Raw genomic sequence first — 15,048 nt, 5'->3', positions numbered from 1 at the left:
AGAAAGGGGGGAGGGGTAGCTATTTATGTAAAGGATTCATTAATCTGTTATAATAAAGAAGACATTAAAGTAAATAGGGACACAGAAAGTGTCTGGGTTGAAATTAGTAACAATAGGGAGAAATTAGTCTTAGGAGCAATTTACAGATCTCCTAAATTAAGTAGAGCTGATAGTAAATACCTTTGGGAGGAAATGAGGAAAGCATCACAGTCCAGCTTAGTAATAATTGTAGGGGACCTTAATCTGCCAAGGATAGATTGGCGAAATCAGACAGGAGATGCAGAGTCAGAGGAATTTCTAGATGTAGTATAGGATAATTTCCTTTATCAGTATATAAGGGAGCCCACCAGAGGTAATAATATACTAGATTTGGTTTTAGCTAATAAAGAAAATATCATTAGCGATATAGAGGTTGGTGGACGACTTGGTAATAGCGATCATGAAGAAATTAAGTTCAAATTTATTTGGGATGTCTGTTCCACTGAAAATACCTCCACCGTTCCTAATTTTCGTCTAGGAGATTTCGATGGCTTAAGAGCTTATTTTCGAACGGTATTCCACAGGGAGATTAGCTATTGGAGGGAATGCCAGGTCAGTGTGGAACCCCAGGTCATAGGTCAGGCGCAGGAAACACCTGGGGATGTCCGTCAGGTGTCTGTGAGGGAGGAGGTGGTAGATAGGAATGTAGTCCAGGTGACGGAAATTAACTCAGCTACAGTACCAAGCAGACGTTCAACCAGTGAGAAGTATAACGAGTTAATAAATATAATACACGGAGGCCAAGATAGATATTGTTCTGCTGAGTGTTTTTAGGCCGACTCCTCGTACTAAAGACACTAGCTACTGAACGGGGTCCTTTTTCCGGACCGGAAGTAATGCACTAACAAGGGAACAGGACATAAAAACTAGGCAGTCCACCTTTAACACATCTATTACCTTAATTACAACACCTTAACAATATCACATAGGATGGTATTATAAACAGAGGATACAGACATACAGAGTTACGTTAATGTAATATGGGATATTCACACACTCCTTAATTATGCTTTATAATAGGTTAAGAGTCCGTAAGTGGATGGGATTCACTTGTATCAAAGTCCAAAAGGTCTTAGCGTGTCGGGGCAATGGAGATGTCTGGGCTTGATGAGCCGAGGAGGGATTATTACTATAAGTTAGCAAGGGAGGTAGAGCACTAGAATTCACTGTTTAGGCTCGGCGCGGCAACTCTCGCCCGTGCGTACACTGACAATGGGGGGACTACTCTAGATTGGACTTTGGGATAGCACTGTTCGGATGAACCCAGAACTTATAGTCTTTGTTAGGGAAGGTATTTACGGACACTTTTTGGTGTATTCCCGCTGGTTCACTCTGTCACTGGATCAGTACAGGGAAGGGAAGTCACTATTCTTGCCCGAGTTTCTGGGGCGATATCACTTTGTCACTGTAAGGTGTAGGTCCCCACTCTGGTCACGGTGCAGGAGACCCTCTTGCCTGGGGTCTCGACCTGTTGTAGGTCCTCCTCTGGTCACGGTGCAGGGAGACCCTCTTGCCTGGGGTCTCGACCTGTTATAGGCCCTCCTCTGGTCACTGTGAAGGGGAGGCCTGTCTGTGTTGGCCCTAGGGACTGGGGCCAAACAGGTGTAGCAGACGGGCCTGACGTCGTAGGGTCTGCGGCAGGGGGAGGTCGGCGTTGACGGGTTGCCGGGCTCGCCTAGGGGTCCGAGGACTGCGGAAGTCTACCGGGGAACGCGCCGTCAGGTGTGGGCTGCGGCCTCGTCTCCCGCTGGTACCTGGGGAAGACAAGAATTTCCCGGGGGTAGGAGGTAGGTCCCGACTGGGACCAGGCCTCTGTTCAGGTGACACTTTAGGGGTAACTCCCGGGTGGTGTCCGGCTACTCCTGCAGGAGTTAGCTGGCTCTAGAGGACACACGGAGGCCGTGGTCTGTCTTACACTTATGGAGGGTAGCACAGAGGCGACTCTCTCTCTTGTCTTTATAATTGCCGTGGCACCAGGTTGATCGGTACTGGGACCCACTTGTGGCGGTGTGTGAGGGTCTCTTACCCTTAGAGTGGCACTATTGGGCCTCCTGCCCTATTTGTTATAGAGGGCTCTCTTCCCTCGTCAAAGGACCTCCTGTCCTGATAGTGGCAGAGGGTATTACGCCCTCGTGGCTCACTGTGGCAGAGGAGACAAGCCCCTCGTGGCTCACGTGGGTTACTGCGGCAGAGGAAGGGACTTCCTCGTGGCTCGCGGTGGCAGTAGGTGGAAACACCCCGTGGCTCACCTAGGGACCTCCTGTCCCGTTGGGGTGAAGTTGTGGTCGTCACCACAAGACTACGAGGGACTGACGTATCAGTCCCACCCCACTGCTGTTGAGGGTTAACCCGCCGTATAACTTGTTGCGGGTCTGGGCTCACCTGGTGTTGAGGTAGTTGCGGGGAGAAGGGGCCCAGGTCAGAGGTGGTCGGATGACCCTCTTGTCCTGGGTCGCTAATCTGACCGTTATCTCCTCCTCGGGTGGTGGGGTGGTGGTGGCCCGGTGGTGGTGTGGGGGGTGGCGGGGCGGAAGGTCCGGTCGCGGGCATTTTACCACCGTCGTTCGTGAAAAAGTCACGACCCCGTGACTGCAGGTGGTAGGTGATGGTGTTTGGTGTCATGTTGACTGGGGTGAGGTGATGCAGGAGGTTGGTCCAGTGGTTGGTCATTCTGGTTGTTTCGTGGGCTGGGTTGATGAACAGCCTGATGGAGGATGGGTGGTTCGTGCTGCGTAGACGGCGAAGAAGCTGGTGCGTCTGTCGGATTCTGATGGGCAGCTGGCCATGAGATAGCCACTTGACGCGGGTGATTTTCATGCTGGTGGTTGCTGCTTGGTGGGGCGGCTGTAGCTGAATGCTGGCTAGGGTTGGCGGGTTGGTGCTTATATGGGGGATGGGTCGGTGGTTAGGGGATTTGACTTTGGGGAATTGGGACTTGGGGTTTTTCCATCGTGCTTGGTGGAGAGGGAGAGTGAGGGGGGAGGTGTTTGGGGTCGGGGGTCTTTGTGGTGGGGTATGGTTGGTTGGCTGGTTACCGGGGGGTGGTGTTGGTGTATATCTGGGTGGTGGGCGTGAAAGGCGGCCTGATCTAGTAGTGGTGGTGGTAAGGGTGGGTGTGGGTGGTGAGGGTGGCTGAGCACGTGGTGTTGGTGAGGGTGTACGGGTGGTGGGAGGTGAGGGGGGTGGCCTGGTTGTGTGGCGGGTATAGTGAGCATGGTCGCTGGGTAGGGCGGGTGCGTTTGCTTGGGTGGTTCTGGGCGTGGTGCGGGCGCAGGTGGGCGAAGGTGGAGGAGTATGGTTTGAGGAGGCAGTGGTTTGGGTTGATGGAGAGGTAGGGGATGGAGGAGGTGTGGTGTGAGGGGTGGTGCGTGAATGGGTGGGGGAGTGTGGTGTGGGCGTTGTTGAGCATGTGGTGGTGGTGGGTGGTGGTGGTGGGTGGTGGTGGTGGTGGTGTAGGCGGCGGCTGAGGTGAGTCAGGATCTGGGGTGGTGGGGGGTGGTGTGATTGTAGGTGAGGTGCTGGGTGGGGGTGGTGGTGAGGGCGGCGGTTGAGTCGGGTCTAGGTCTGGGGTGGTGGGGGGTAGTGAGGTGGTAGGTGAGGTACTGGGTGGGGGTGAGAAGTAGTAGGCGTGGTAATTTCCGGAAGTGTCGTCATGGCCAGGTGGTCGGGTAGGGGTGCTGGGCGTGTGGTTATTGTTGGGTGGGTAGAAGGGTCGCACGTGGCGGTTGCGATACGTGCGCTGCTGGCCGTGTTGATTGATGATGACTTGATACGGGTTGGGGACTTGAGTTATGGTGAAGGGTCCGATGAATCGTGGTGCCATTTTGTTAGGAGTAGGTAGTTGGGCGACGACGATGGATTGTCCTGTTTTGTAGGGGTTGGTGTGGATGGTATCGGGTGTCAGGTCTTGTTGTGCTTGTAGGTGGTGGAGGCGTCGTTTGAGATGGTGGAGGGGGTCAGTGGGGGAGGGTGGGGAGGGTGGCTGGAGGTGGTGGCGGAGCGGGAGGAGGAGCGGGGTTTCCCCGAATACTCGCTCGTGTGGTGTTATGCCGTCTTCTCGCGGGCATGTGTTCAAGCCCCATTGAACTATTTTGACGTGGGCAGGCCAGTCTTCATTTCCTGTTTGTGTGATGCGAGTGCGGACTTGATTTAGGAGGGAGCGATGGCTTCTTTCACAAATGCTGTTGCCTTGTGGCCAGTAGGGGGATGAGTGGGAGATGTGGAATCCGAATATTTTAGCTAATTCCTGCCAGACTTTTCCGGTGAATTCTGGTGCATTGTCGGAATGCAATGCCTGGGGAATGCCAAAATATGGGAACACGTGGCGAGTCAAAGCATCAGCGACAGATACTGCACTGTGATCTTTAGCAGGACAAGCTATGATGAATTTTGAGTAGACGTCGACGAAGGTGATAATATATTTATATCCTGCCTTGGGGGTGAGTGGTCCGACGACGTCAAGGGATAGCAGTTGCCAAGGTTTAGTGGCCATAAGTTTTCCGGATGGGCCTGGTGTGCGGGTGATATCTTTTCCTAGCGCACAGGCTCGGCAGGATTGCACGATGGTTTTGGCGATGGTGGTGGGGTTCGGTGTCCAGTATATGTCGTTGAACACTTGGGTGAGTTTCTTGGTGCCCAAGTGGATTCCGTTGTTGGCATGGAGGTGGAGCATGGTGTCATGGGTGGCTGTGGGGCTTAGGACTATGTGGCCGTTAGGGTCAAACAAGTGTTCGCCATGCAGGTGGAGCTTGCTGAAAATATGAGGCGGAATCCAGGTAGGGCGTTGGTTGTCTTGCCACATCTTAATCAGGTCGGGTTCTGGTGTGATGGCATTAATGGGTAGTCTTGATAGGGCGTCGGCGTTCGTGTGGAGCTTGCCTGGACGGTACGATATTTCAAAATCGTATTCTTCTAAGGTTTCGCGCCACCTAGTGAGCTGGGCGTTCGTGGTGTTGGACTGGCGCAACCATTGTAGGGACTGGTGGTCCGTGATGATGATCACATGGGTGCCTGAGATGTATGAGCGGAAGTACTCCAGTGACCATATTATCCCTAGGCATTCACGTTTGGTGGCCGCGTAATTTTTTTCCGCCGAGTTGAGGGTGCGGCTGGCACAGGCGATGATGTGTTCGCGGCCGTCCTGTACTTGTGCAAGGACTGCCCCTATTGCGTGGAGGGAGACGTCCGTGTACAGGCGGAATGGTAGGTTGTAGTCCGGAAAGGCGACGACTGGGGTGGAGGTGAGTTTGGCTTTGAGAGTGGTGAATGCGATGTGTCGGGGTTCAGTCCAGGCGAAAGGTTCTCCCTTCTTTGTCAGATCGTGCAAGGGTTTTGCGATGTTCGCGAAGCCTTTCACGAACCGCCGATAATAGGATGTTAGTCCTAGGAAGGCCCTGGTCTCGTGCACGTCGCGGGGTGGTGGAATGTTGGCGATTGCACGCAGCTTGTCGGGGTCGGGGGAGATGCCTTCTGCGTTGATCAGGTGTCCGAGAAAGGAGACTGATCTTTCAGCTAACACACATTTGCTGGGTTTTAGCTTCAATCCGGCCTGTCGTATGCGGTGGAAAACCTGTTTGAGGCGGTGGAGATGGTCGGCCCAGGTATGGCTGAAGACAATTACGTCATCCAGGTAGGCTAAACAGGTTTCCCAGGTGAGTCCGCTCAGCACTGATTCCATTAGGCGGGAGAAGGTCGCAGGGGCGTTGCAGAGTCCAAAGGGGAGGACGTTGAATTCGTAGTGCTTCCCGTTTGATGTAGAAAAAGCGGTTTTGTGCTTGTCGTCGTGGTGAACTGGAACCTGCCAATAGCCTGATTGGAGGTCTAAGGTAGAGAACCAGGTGCATCCATGTAGTGAATCTAGGGAGTCGTCGATCCTGGGTAGTGGCGTAGCGTCTTTGATGGTAACGTCATTTAATTTTCGGTAATCGACGCAGAACCGCATGGTTCCGTCTTGTTTCTGCAGGAGTACTACAGGTGATGACAATGGGCTGGTGGAGTTTGATATGACACCGGCATGTAGCATTTCTGGAACCTGCCGGTCTTCTGCAGCCCGTTGTTTAGGATTTTTCTGCTAGATGGTTGTAGAATGGGAGTTCCTGTAGTGTGTATTTCGTGGCTGTGGGAGGTGGTATGCCCTAGATCAGAGGGGCCGAACGAGAATAAGTCCTGGAAGTCCAGGAGTAGATGGTGGAGGCTGTATGTCTCGGCACGGCAGAGATGTCGACGTATGTTGGGGAGGGAGGGGTGATTGGGGCGTGGTGTTGGGCATGGTTCTGCCTCTTCTGTGTCGCCGATTATGAGGCCTCGGGGCAGGGTTAAAGGTGTTGTGGCGAGATTAGCAATACGTATCTGGTGGGCGTTGGGAGGGAGGAAAGTGGGGGAGACTAGGCAGGATGATAAGGGCCCGTTGGGGATGGATGGTGAAAAAAGGACTGATGTACTTGAGGGTCTGGTGAGCGTCACCCATGCTTCGTGGTGGGGTGGAATGGTAATGGTGGAGGCAATAGTGGCAGGGAATGAGGGGTTTTGTGATGGCAAGGGTGGAGTGGGGGGTGGTGGTGGGAGGGAAGTTACTGAGGTCCTTGGGGAGTGTAAGCTTGGGTTACAGGAACAGGTGGGCTGGAGGTGGAGCGTGTGGTGGTGTGTTGTGTGGGTGGGAGGTGTGGGGGTGGTGATGGTGTTTTTTTTTTCTTCTTTTTTTTTTTTTCTTATTTTTTTTTTTTATTGTCGGTGAATGCTTGGTTGGGTTGGGCTGGACCGAAGTGGAGGCGACGTTGATAGCAATCAATGGTCGCGTGGAGTTTCTGCAGCAGGTCCAGGCCAAGGTAACCATCATATTGGCTGCAGGAGGAGTCAAAAATGATGAATGGGTGGTTGGTGGAGACTCGTTGGTGGGTGGTAGTTTGTAAGGCCCTGGTTTCCCCACGGATGGGTAGGGGGCCATCCCCGGCATCTACGAGGTTGGCTGAAGTGGGGAGAAGTGGGCCGAATGCTGCGATGTGGCGGGAGTAGAAGTGGGAGTAGAGACAAGATCTGGCTGCTCCCGTGTCCACCAGTAATCTTGTCTTGACCCCATTCAGCCATATCTTGTTGTAGACTGGGGGTTTGTAGGTATTTGAGGTGGCCCCCGCCACCGTGGGGAGGTGCTGGGGCGGGCCTAAAAATCCATCTGCTGAGGATGGGGGTAGTCGTCGTGCTCGTCTTCTTCCGGTCCTCGGTAGAGCAGTGGTGGTATGTCGTCCTCCTGGGCGTCGTCTTCAAGGGAGGAAACTTTTCTACGGTTTTGTTGAGGGTTCTTTCGCCAATTCGCCTTGAGTTGTTCCCTTATGTCATGAAGGGGGCAGGTGTGGCTGCAAGCCGTGAACTCCCAAGGGTTTATACTGATTAAGTTCCCTTGTTCCCTGGGGTTGTGGCGCTTCCTGTGCGGGTAAGCCCGGGGTACTGTGGGGGGCGGGTCTGCAGGCGTCTGGTGGGGCGTCGGCTTGGCTTTTGGTGGGAGGTTGTGGTTTGTGGGGAACTTTGTCACTGCGTGAAGCGGTTGTGGTGTGGGACGGGCGGTGAGAAGGCGCCTGATGAGCTGCAGGTCTTGGTCCATATTTCCTGAGGGATCATATATGGAGAAATGTTCCCTGACTATGTTCGGGAGGATCCTCAGCAGGGCGTTGAAGGTATGAGTGTCCCGAGTATGTACTTCAGCTTCGGGATAAGCGGCGGTGACGAGGCGCCGAGCCTGGGTGAAAGTATCATCCAGGTTACCGTCATAGGTGAGGGCGTCGAGTTGTGAGAGTGCGACAACTCTGCCCATGGAAGGCATGAAAGCCTGTTTCACTATCTGAGTGAACTGGTCCCATGACAGTTCTGGGACTATTTTGGGTGCGACATTTGTGATGATTTTTCCCAGATTCGGTAGTGTGACTGCAATTTTCTCCTTATCTGATTCAAATCCTATGTCTAAAAGGGGTTTGATCATGTCCAAATAAACATCTATGTCACATTGGTCCGGGTTGAATTTTGGTAATTGAATGTGCGGTTTAGCTGCCATTGTGCAAGGTTTCCTTTAACGTTCCCTGTGCGTAACTCGGATCCAGAACCACCGCTTGCCACCAGTGTTATGCTGAGTGTTTTTAGGCCGACTCCTCGTACTAAAGACACTAGCTACTGAACGGGGTCCTTTTTCCGGACCGGAAGTAATGCACTAACAAGGGAACAGGACATAAAAACTAGGCAGTCCACCTTTAACACATCTATTACCTTAATTACAACACCTTAACAATATCACATAGGATGGTATTATAAACAGAGGATACAGACATACAGAGTTACGTTAATGTAATATGGGATATTCACACACTCCTTAATTATGCTTTATAATAGGTTAAGAGTCCGTAAGTGGATGGGATTCACTTGTATCAAAGTCCAAAAGGTCTTAGCGTGTCGGGGCAATGGAGATGTCTGGGCTTGATGAGCCGAGGAGGGATTATTACTATAAGTTAGCAAGGGAGGTAGAGCACTAGAGTTCACTGTTTAGGCTCGGCGCGGCAACTCTCGCCCGTGCGTACACTGACAATGGGGGGACTACTCTAGATTGGACTTTGGGATAGCACTGTTCGGATGAACCCAGAACTTATAGTCTTTGTTAGGGGAAGGTATTTACGGACACTTTTTGGTGTATTCCCGCTGGTTCACTCTGTCACTGGATCAGTACAGGGAAAGGGAAGTCACTATTCTTGCCCGAGTTTCTGGGGCGATATCACTTTGTCACTGTAAGGTGTAGGTCCCCACTCTGGTCACGGTGCAGGGAGACCCTCTTGCCTGGGGTCTCGACCTGTTGTAGGTCCTCCTCTGGTCACGGTGCAGGGAGACCCTCTTGCCTGGGGTCTCGACCTGTTATAGGCCCTCCTCTGGTCACTGTGAAGGGAGGCCTGTCTGTGTTGGCCCTAGGGACTGGGGCCAAACAGGTGTAGCAGACGGGCCTGACGTCGTAGGGTCTGCGGCAGGGGGAGGTCGGGCGTTGACGGGTTGCCGGGCTCGCCTAGGGGTCCGAGGACTGCGGAAGTCTACCGGGGAACGCGCCGTCAGGTGTGGGCTGCGGCCTCGTCTCCCGCTGGTACCTGGGGAAGACAAGAATTTCCCGGGGGTAGGAGGTAGGTCCCGACTGGGACCAGGCCTCTGTTCAGGTGACACTTTAGGGGTAACTCCCCCGGGTGGTGTCCGGCTACTCCTGCAGGAGTTAGCTGGCTCTAGAGGACACACGGAGGCCGTGGTCTGTCTTACACTTATGGAGGGTAGCACAGAGGCGACTCTCTCTCTTGTCTTTATAATTGCCGTGGCACCAGGTTGATCGGTACTGGGACCCACTTGTGGCGGTGTGTGAGGGTCTCTTACCCTTAGAGTGGCTAGGGGCGTGAGCCCCGTACAATCCACTATTGGGCCTCCTGCCCTATTTGTTATAGAGGGCTCTCTTCCCTCGTCAAAGGACCTCCTGTCCTGATAGTGGCAGAGGGTATTACGCCCTCGTGGCTCACTGTGGCAGAGGAGACAAGCCCCTCGTGGCTCACGTGGGTTACTGCGGCAGAGGAAGGGACTTCCTCGTGGCTCGCGGTGGCAGTAGGTGGAAACACCCCGTGGCTCACCTAGGGACCTCCTGTCCCGTTGGGGTGAAGTTGTGGTCGTCACCACAAGACTACGAGGGACTGACGTATCAGTCCCACCCCACTGCTGTTGAGGGTTAACCCGCCGTATAACTTGTTGCGGGTCTGGGCTCTCCTGGTGTTGAGGTAGTTGCGGGGAGAAGGGGCCCAGGTCAGAGGTGGTCGGATGACCCTCTTGTCCTGGGTCACTAATCTGACCGTTATCTCCTCCTCGGGTGGTGGGGTGGTGGTGGCCCGGTGGTGGTGTGGGGGGTGGCGGGGCGGAAGGTCCGGTCGCGGGCATTTTAGATATATTCCTTCAAAACCGTTTAGAACTAATAATTCGGAACCTAGATGGTTAAACAACAGATTAAAATCTCTCATAGGCCAAAGGAAAGGAATATATAGAAAAACAAAATGTGGAGAGGAACACTTACGTAACCGGTACACAATTTTAAATAGAGAAGTAAAGAAGGAGATAAGAAAAGCAAAGAGAAGTTATGAAATTAAGGTTGCCAGTGAATCAAAAGAAAACCCCAAGGGTTTTTATCAAATGTACCGAACGAAAAATAAAGATAGGATAGAACCACTCAGAACAGAATCAGGTGACATTACCAGTGAAGATAAAGAAATGTGCTCCATCCTAAATAATTATTTCATATCAGTATTCACCAAGGAAAATCTAAGCCTGGTCCCTCAAGCAGCTAATATTTACCATGAGAATACGGAAAAATATTCTTAGTAAAATAACCATTAGTAAGGAGGACGTATTGAAAGAAATTAATAAGTTATATAAAACCTCAAAAATCGCCAGGTCCGGACGATATATATGCAAAAATTATAAAAGAAACCAAAGAAGAATTATGTCAGCCACTTTTAACGTTATTTAATGACTCTTTAAGTTCAGAAGTTCCAGAGGCGTGGAAAACCGCAGACGTAGTGCCCATCTTTTAAAAAGGTGATAAATCAGCTGCGTCGAATTATCGTCCGATAAGTCTAACGTCAATAGTAGGAAAAATGTTAGAGTCAATTTTGGCAAATAAGATTAGAGAACACTTAGAAAGATTTAATCTTATAAACGAAAGTCAGCACGGATTCAGGCAAGGACGATCCTGCCTCACAAATTTGTTGTCATTCTACTCGGAGGTCTATGAGGCAGTAGATAGTGATAAAGCTTAAGATGTTATTTATCTGGACTTTAGTAAAGCTTTTGATAGGGTCCCACACGAAAGGTTAGTTAGAAAGGTTCGAGCACACGGTATAGACGGCGATATCTTAAAATGGATAGAATCCTGGCTGAAAGGACGAAAGCAGAGAGTATTAATAAATGGAACTAAGTCGGACTGGGGATTAGTAACTAGCGGTGTACCACAGGGTTCAGTACTCGGTCCCTTATTATTTATCATATATATAAATCATCTAGACTTGGGAGTCAATAGCAGCATCAGCAAATTTGCCGACGATACAAAAATAGGACGTATCATTAACTCGACTGACGATTGCCATAACTTACAGAAAGACCTCGATACATTGTCCAAATGGTCTAAAACTTGGCAAATGGAATTTAACGTTGAAAAATGTAAAGTACTTAACGTAGGCAAGACCATTGGAGATACTAAATACAGCTTAGATAACAAAGAAATTAGCAAATCGGAATGCGAGAGAGACCTAGGAGTTATGATTAGTAACGACCTTAAACCAAGGCAACAGTGCATTAATGCGAGAAATAAAGCAAATAGGGTCCTAGGATTTATTTCGAGAAGCGTGAGCAATAGATCATCTAAAGTAATACTAAAACTTTATCTAGCATTAGTAAGGCCACATTTAGACTACGCAGTACAATTCTGGTGTCCTTACTATAGAATGGATATTAATTCGTTAGAAAATGTACAGAGAAGAATGACTAAAATGATACATGACGTCCGGAACCTGTCATATGAAGAAAGACTGAAAAGACTAAGTCTGCATTCGCTAGAGAGGCGTAGAGTAAGGGGAGACTTAATTGAGGTGTTTAAGTGGATGAATGGTATAAATAAGGGAGATATTAGCAAGGTACTTAAAGTGAGCATACAGGATAGAACTAGAAATAATGGTTTCAAACTAGAAAAATTGTTTCAGTAAGGAAATCGGTAGAAATTGGTTTGGTAATAGAGTAGTAGACGAATGGAATAAGCTACCTAGTAAAGTAGTTGCTGCCTCTTCCATTGAGAGTTTCAAGCATAGGCTAGATAAGCATATGACAAATAAGGGGTGGATATAGAATAAAGAAAATCTGATAACCAATACTAATTCAAAAAAAATTTCTTTTCAGGTTACACTATGATAGTCTCTATTCTCCTTTCACACCTTCCTGTAAAATGTCCTCGCCAGTTTTTCTATATGGCGTGGTGTTCTTTCTGACTTTTTCCTGCCGGCTTCGGCTGGAGGGTTTGGAGGGCGGGGGAGAGCCTTCTTCTTTGCTATCCTTATCTCATTCTAGTAGTTCAGTTACTCTTCTAGGAGCTGCCTAGCATGGGCCAACCGGCCTACTGCAGTTATCCTCTCTTCTTATGTTCTTATGTGGAGGTTGTCTGGCGTGAAAGGATTAGCTTGCTGGTGAATCTCTTGATTGTGTGGAAGAGTTTTTTTTTTTTTTTTTATTTAGGACACATGTTAAGTGCTGGAAGTGGGGTTGGAGCTAGCTCTGTGGCTAGAATGAGGAGTGGTTGGAAGTTCAGGGAGTTGTTGCCTCTCCTGACATTGAGAGAGCTGTCCCTCCATGCTAAGCGAATTTTATATGCAGCATGTGTTGGGAGTATAATGCTGTATGGTGGTGAGACCTTGGCGGTAAAGGAAGGGGATATTTGCAGGCTCAAACGTACAGAAATGACAATGATTAGGTGGATGTGCAGTGCGTCCCTGAGTGCGAGGCCTGGGGGGGCTAGGTTTACAATGGAAGCGTTGAGGGGTAGTATGGGACTGGAGTGTATTGGTGTTGTGATGAGGAGAGGTAGACTGAGATGGTTCGGGCACGTGGTGAGGATGGGGGATGATAATTGAGTGCAGAAAGTGAGGTGTTAATGTTGAGAGTAGGGCTGTGAGAGGTAGACCGAAAAATACCAGAGACAAGGTCATTGCGTGTGACCTCAGGGATAAGAGACTGAATAGGGAAACTGCCAGAGATTGCATGGACAGCCGCCATTAGGTGACCAAGGCCGATGCATGCAGGCATGTTGGTGCCTTCTAAAATGAAAATGAAAGCAGTATATATATATATATATATATATGTATATATATACTGTATGTATATATATATATATATATATATATATATATAGTACCTTCGCATCCAGTACGGTATTTTTGTCAGACAGTACTGCCATACTGGACTAAATCCGTACTGGGCAAACAAGACCTTATGAGAAAAATGAATAATGTCAGACAAGCCTTGAAAAAGTCCCTCCAAAATTCAACTACATTTTGGCACAACTAAAATTTTACCAACCTTTAAGGTGAGTGGTGATGAGCTTGGGGGGGGGGGGGAAGGGGGAAGGGTTTCCAAGGCTGTAAATGGTCCTACTGACCCCCTGGAGGAAAGCGTTCAGGATCCTGAGGAGGCCTCCCTGCCTCAACCTCCCTCATAAATCCCTGATAGTCACACATTGAGACTGTCGTCTTTGTCATCAGGGGGAAGTGCAATACTGCAATTTGACTGGCACATGTCACAAGTCACGAGGAAGGTGTACTGGACTGACGTGGCAGTACTAGAGAAACGTTCCTAGGTGCTGGCCATCTTCCTGTGCACACGTGGGTAGTAGTACTGGACGCAGCATATAGAGAAGAACTTGGATTTGGCCCATTTTGCACTGCTAATCTGTACTAGCCCAACAAATCTGTACTATAGTAATAAATTATTTAATTTTTCTGCCAACCATACTAGACAAGAATAGTCCTAGACAAACGTGTTCTGGATGCAAGGGTACTGAGTATATATATATATATATATATATATATATATATATATATATATATATATATATATATATATATATATATTTTATATATATAGATTATATATATATTTTATATATATATATATATATAGATTATATATATATTTTATATATATATAGATTACATATATATTTTATAGATATATAGATTATATATTTTATATATAGCGAATGATGAGGTGAAAGAGAGAGAGATTGTCCAGGTGCTTGAGGGTGCGAAAGTGGATGTATGTGGAATAACTGAAACAAAATGGAGAGGAGAAAGTGCGAGAGAATGGGAGTATGGATGGGGTATATGTGCAGGAGTAGATGAGAATGAGAGGGCAAAGGAAGGAGTGTGTATAGTTGTGAGTAAAAGATGGAAGAAGAGCATAAGACAGTATGGATCAGTTGGATCAAGGATTGTGTGGGTAAAGTTGAAAGTTGGAATACAAATGTGGGCGATTGTGTGTGTATATGCGCCAACGCAAGATCGTGCTAGAAGAGTGAGAGAAGAGTTCTGGACAAATGTGGAAGTGTGCATGGAAAAGTTTGGAAGGAATGAGAGAGTGTTTTTGATTGGTGATATGAATGGTAAAGTTGGTAATGTGAAGGTGGATGGAATAGTTGGTGAGTGGGGTGTGCCTGCTGAGATAGATGAGAATGGGAGTGCGTTAGTGGACATTTGTGCTGGGAGGGGGTTGGTGATAGCCAATACCCTCTTCAGGCATAAAATGATCCACAGGTATACATGGCGAGTGATGAGAAGGGTGGGTGGTGAACTGAATGAAAGGAAGGCAATGATTGATTATGTGTATGTGGATGAAAGGATGCGAAGATGTGTAAAGGATGCAAGAATGTATAGAGGTTGGGGGAGTGGACTTTCTGACCACTACTTGGTGGTGGCCAGAATTAGGATCCAAGTAAGATGGAAGAATAGAAGAAGGGAAAGACGAGAGGAAGGAGTAGTTGCAAGGAGAGTGGAAAGGTTACAAGAGGATGAGAAAAAGGCAGAGTATAAGAGAGAAGTGGAGGAACGATTGGGCAAATATGAATTGGAGCAGATGGGAGACGTGGAAGGTGTGTGTAAGATATTTACAGAAGAAATATGTGCAGCATGTGATGTGGTGTGTGGAAGGAAGAGAAGACGGAGGGGGGTGCAAGGAACAGCGTGGTGGACTGAAGAGGTGAAACAGGCAGTGGCACAAAAGAAGAAAGCATACAATGAATGGATGAGAAATAGGGGCGTGGAAGAAGTTGAGAGGCGGAAGAGAGAGTTATATGTGGAAAGGAAGAGAGAGGTGAAAAGATTAGTAAGAGAGAGTAAGAAGAGAGTAGATGAGGAATTTGGAAGGAATTTGAGTGTTAAGTGGAGGGACTGTAAGAAAATATTCTGGAGAGAAGTGAAA

The sequence above is a fragment of the Coenobita brevimanus genome, chromosome 43, assembly GCF_032717465.1.
Source record: "Coenobita brevimanus isolate Jiangsu-jjx chromosome 43, ASM3271746v2, whole genome shotgun sequence".
NCBI lineage: Eukaryota > Metazoa > Arthropoda > Malacostraca > Decapoda > Coenobitidae > Coenobita > Coenobita brevimanus.
Note: the sequence above shows the minus strand (reverse complement) of the source record.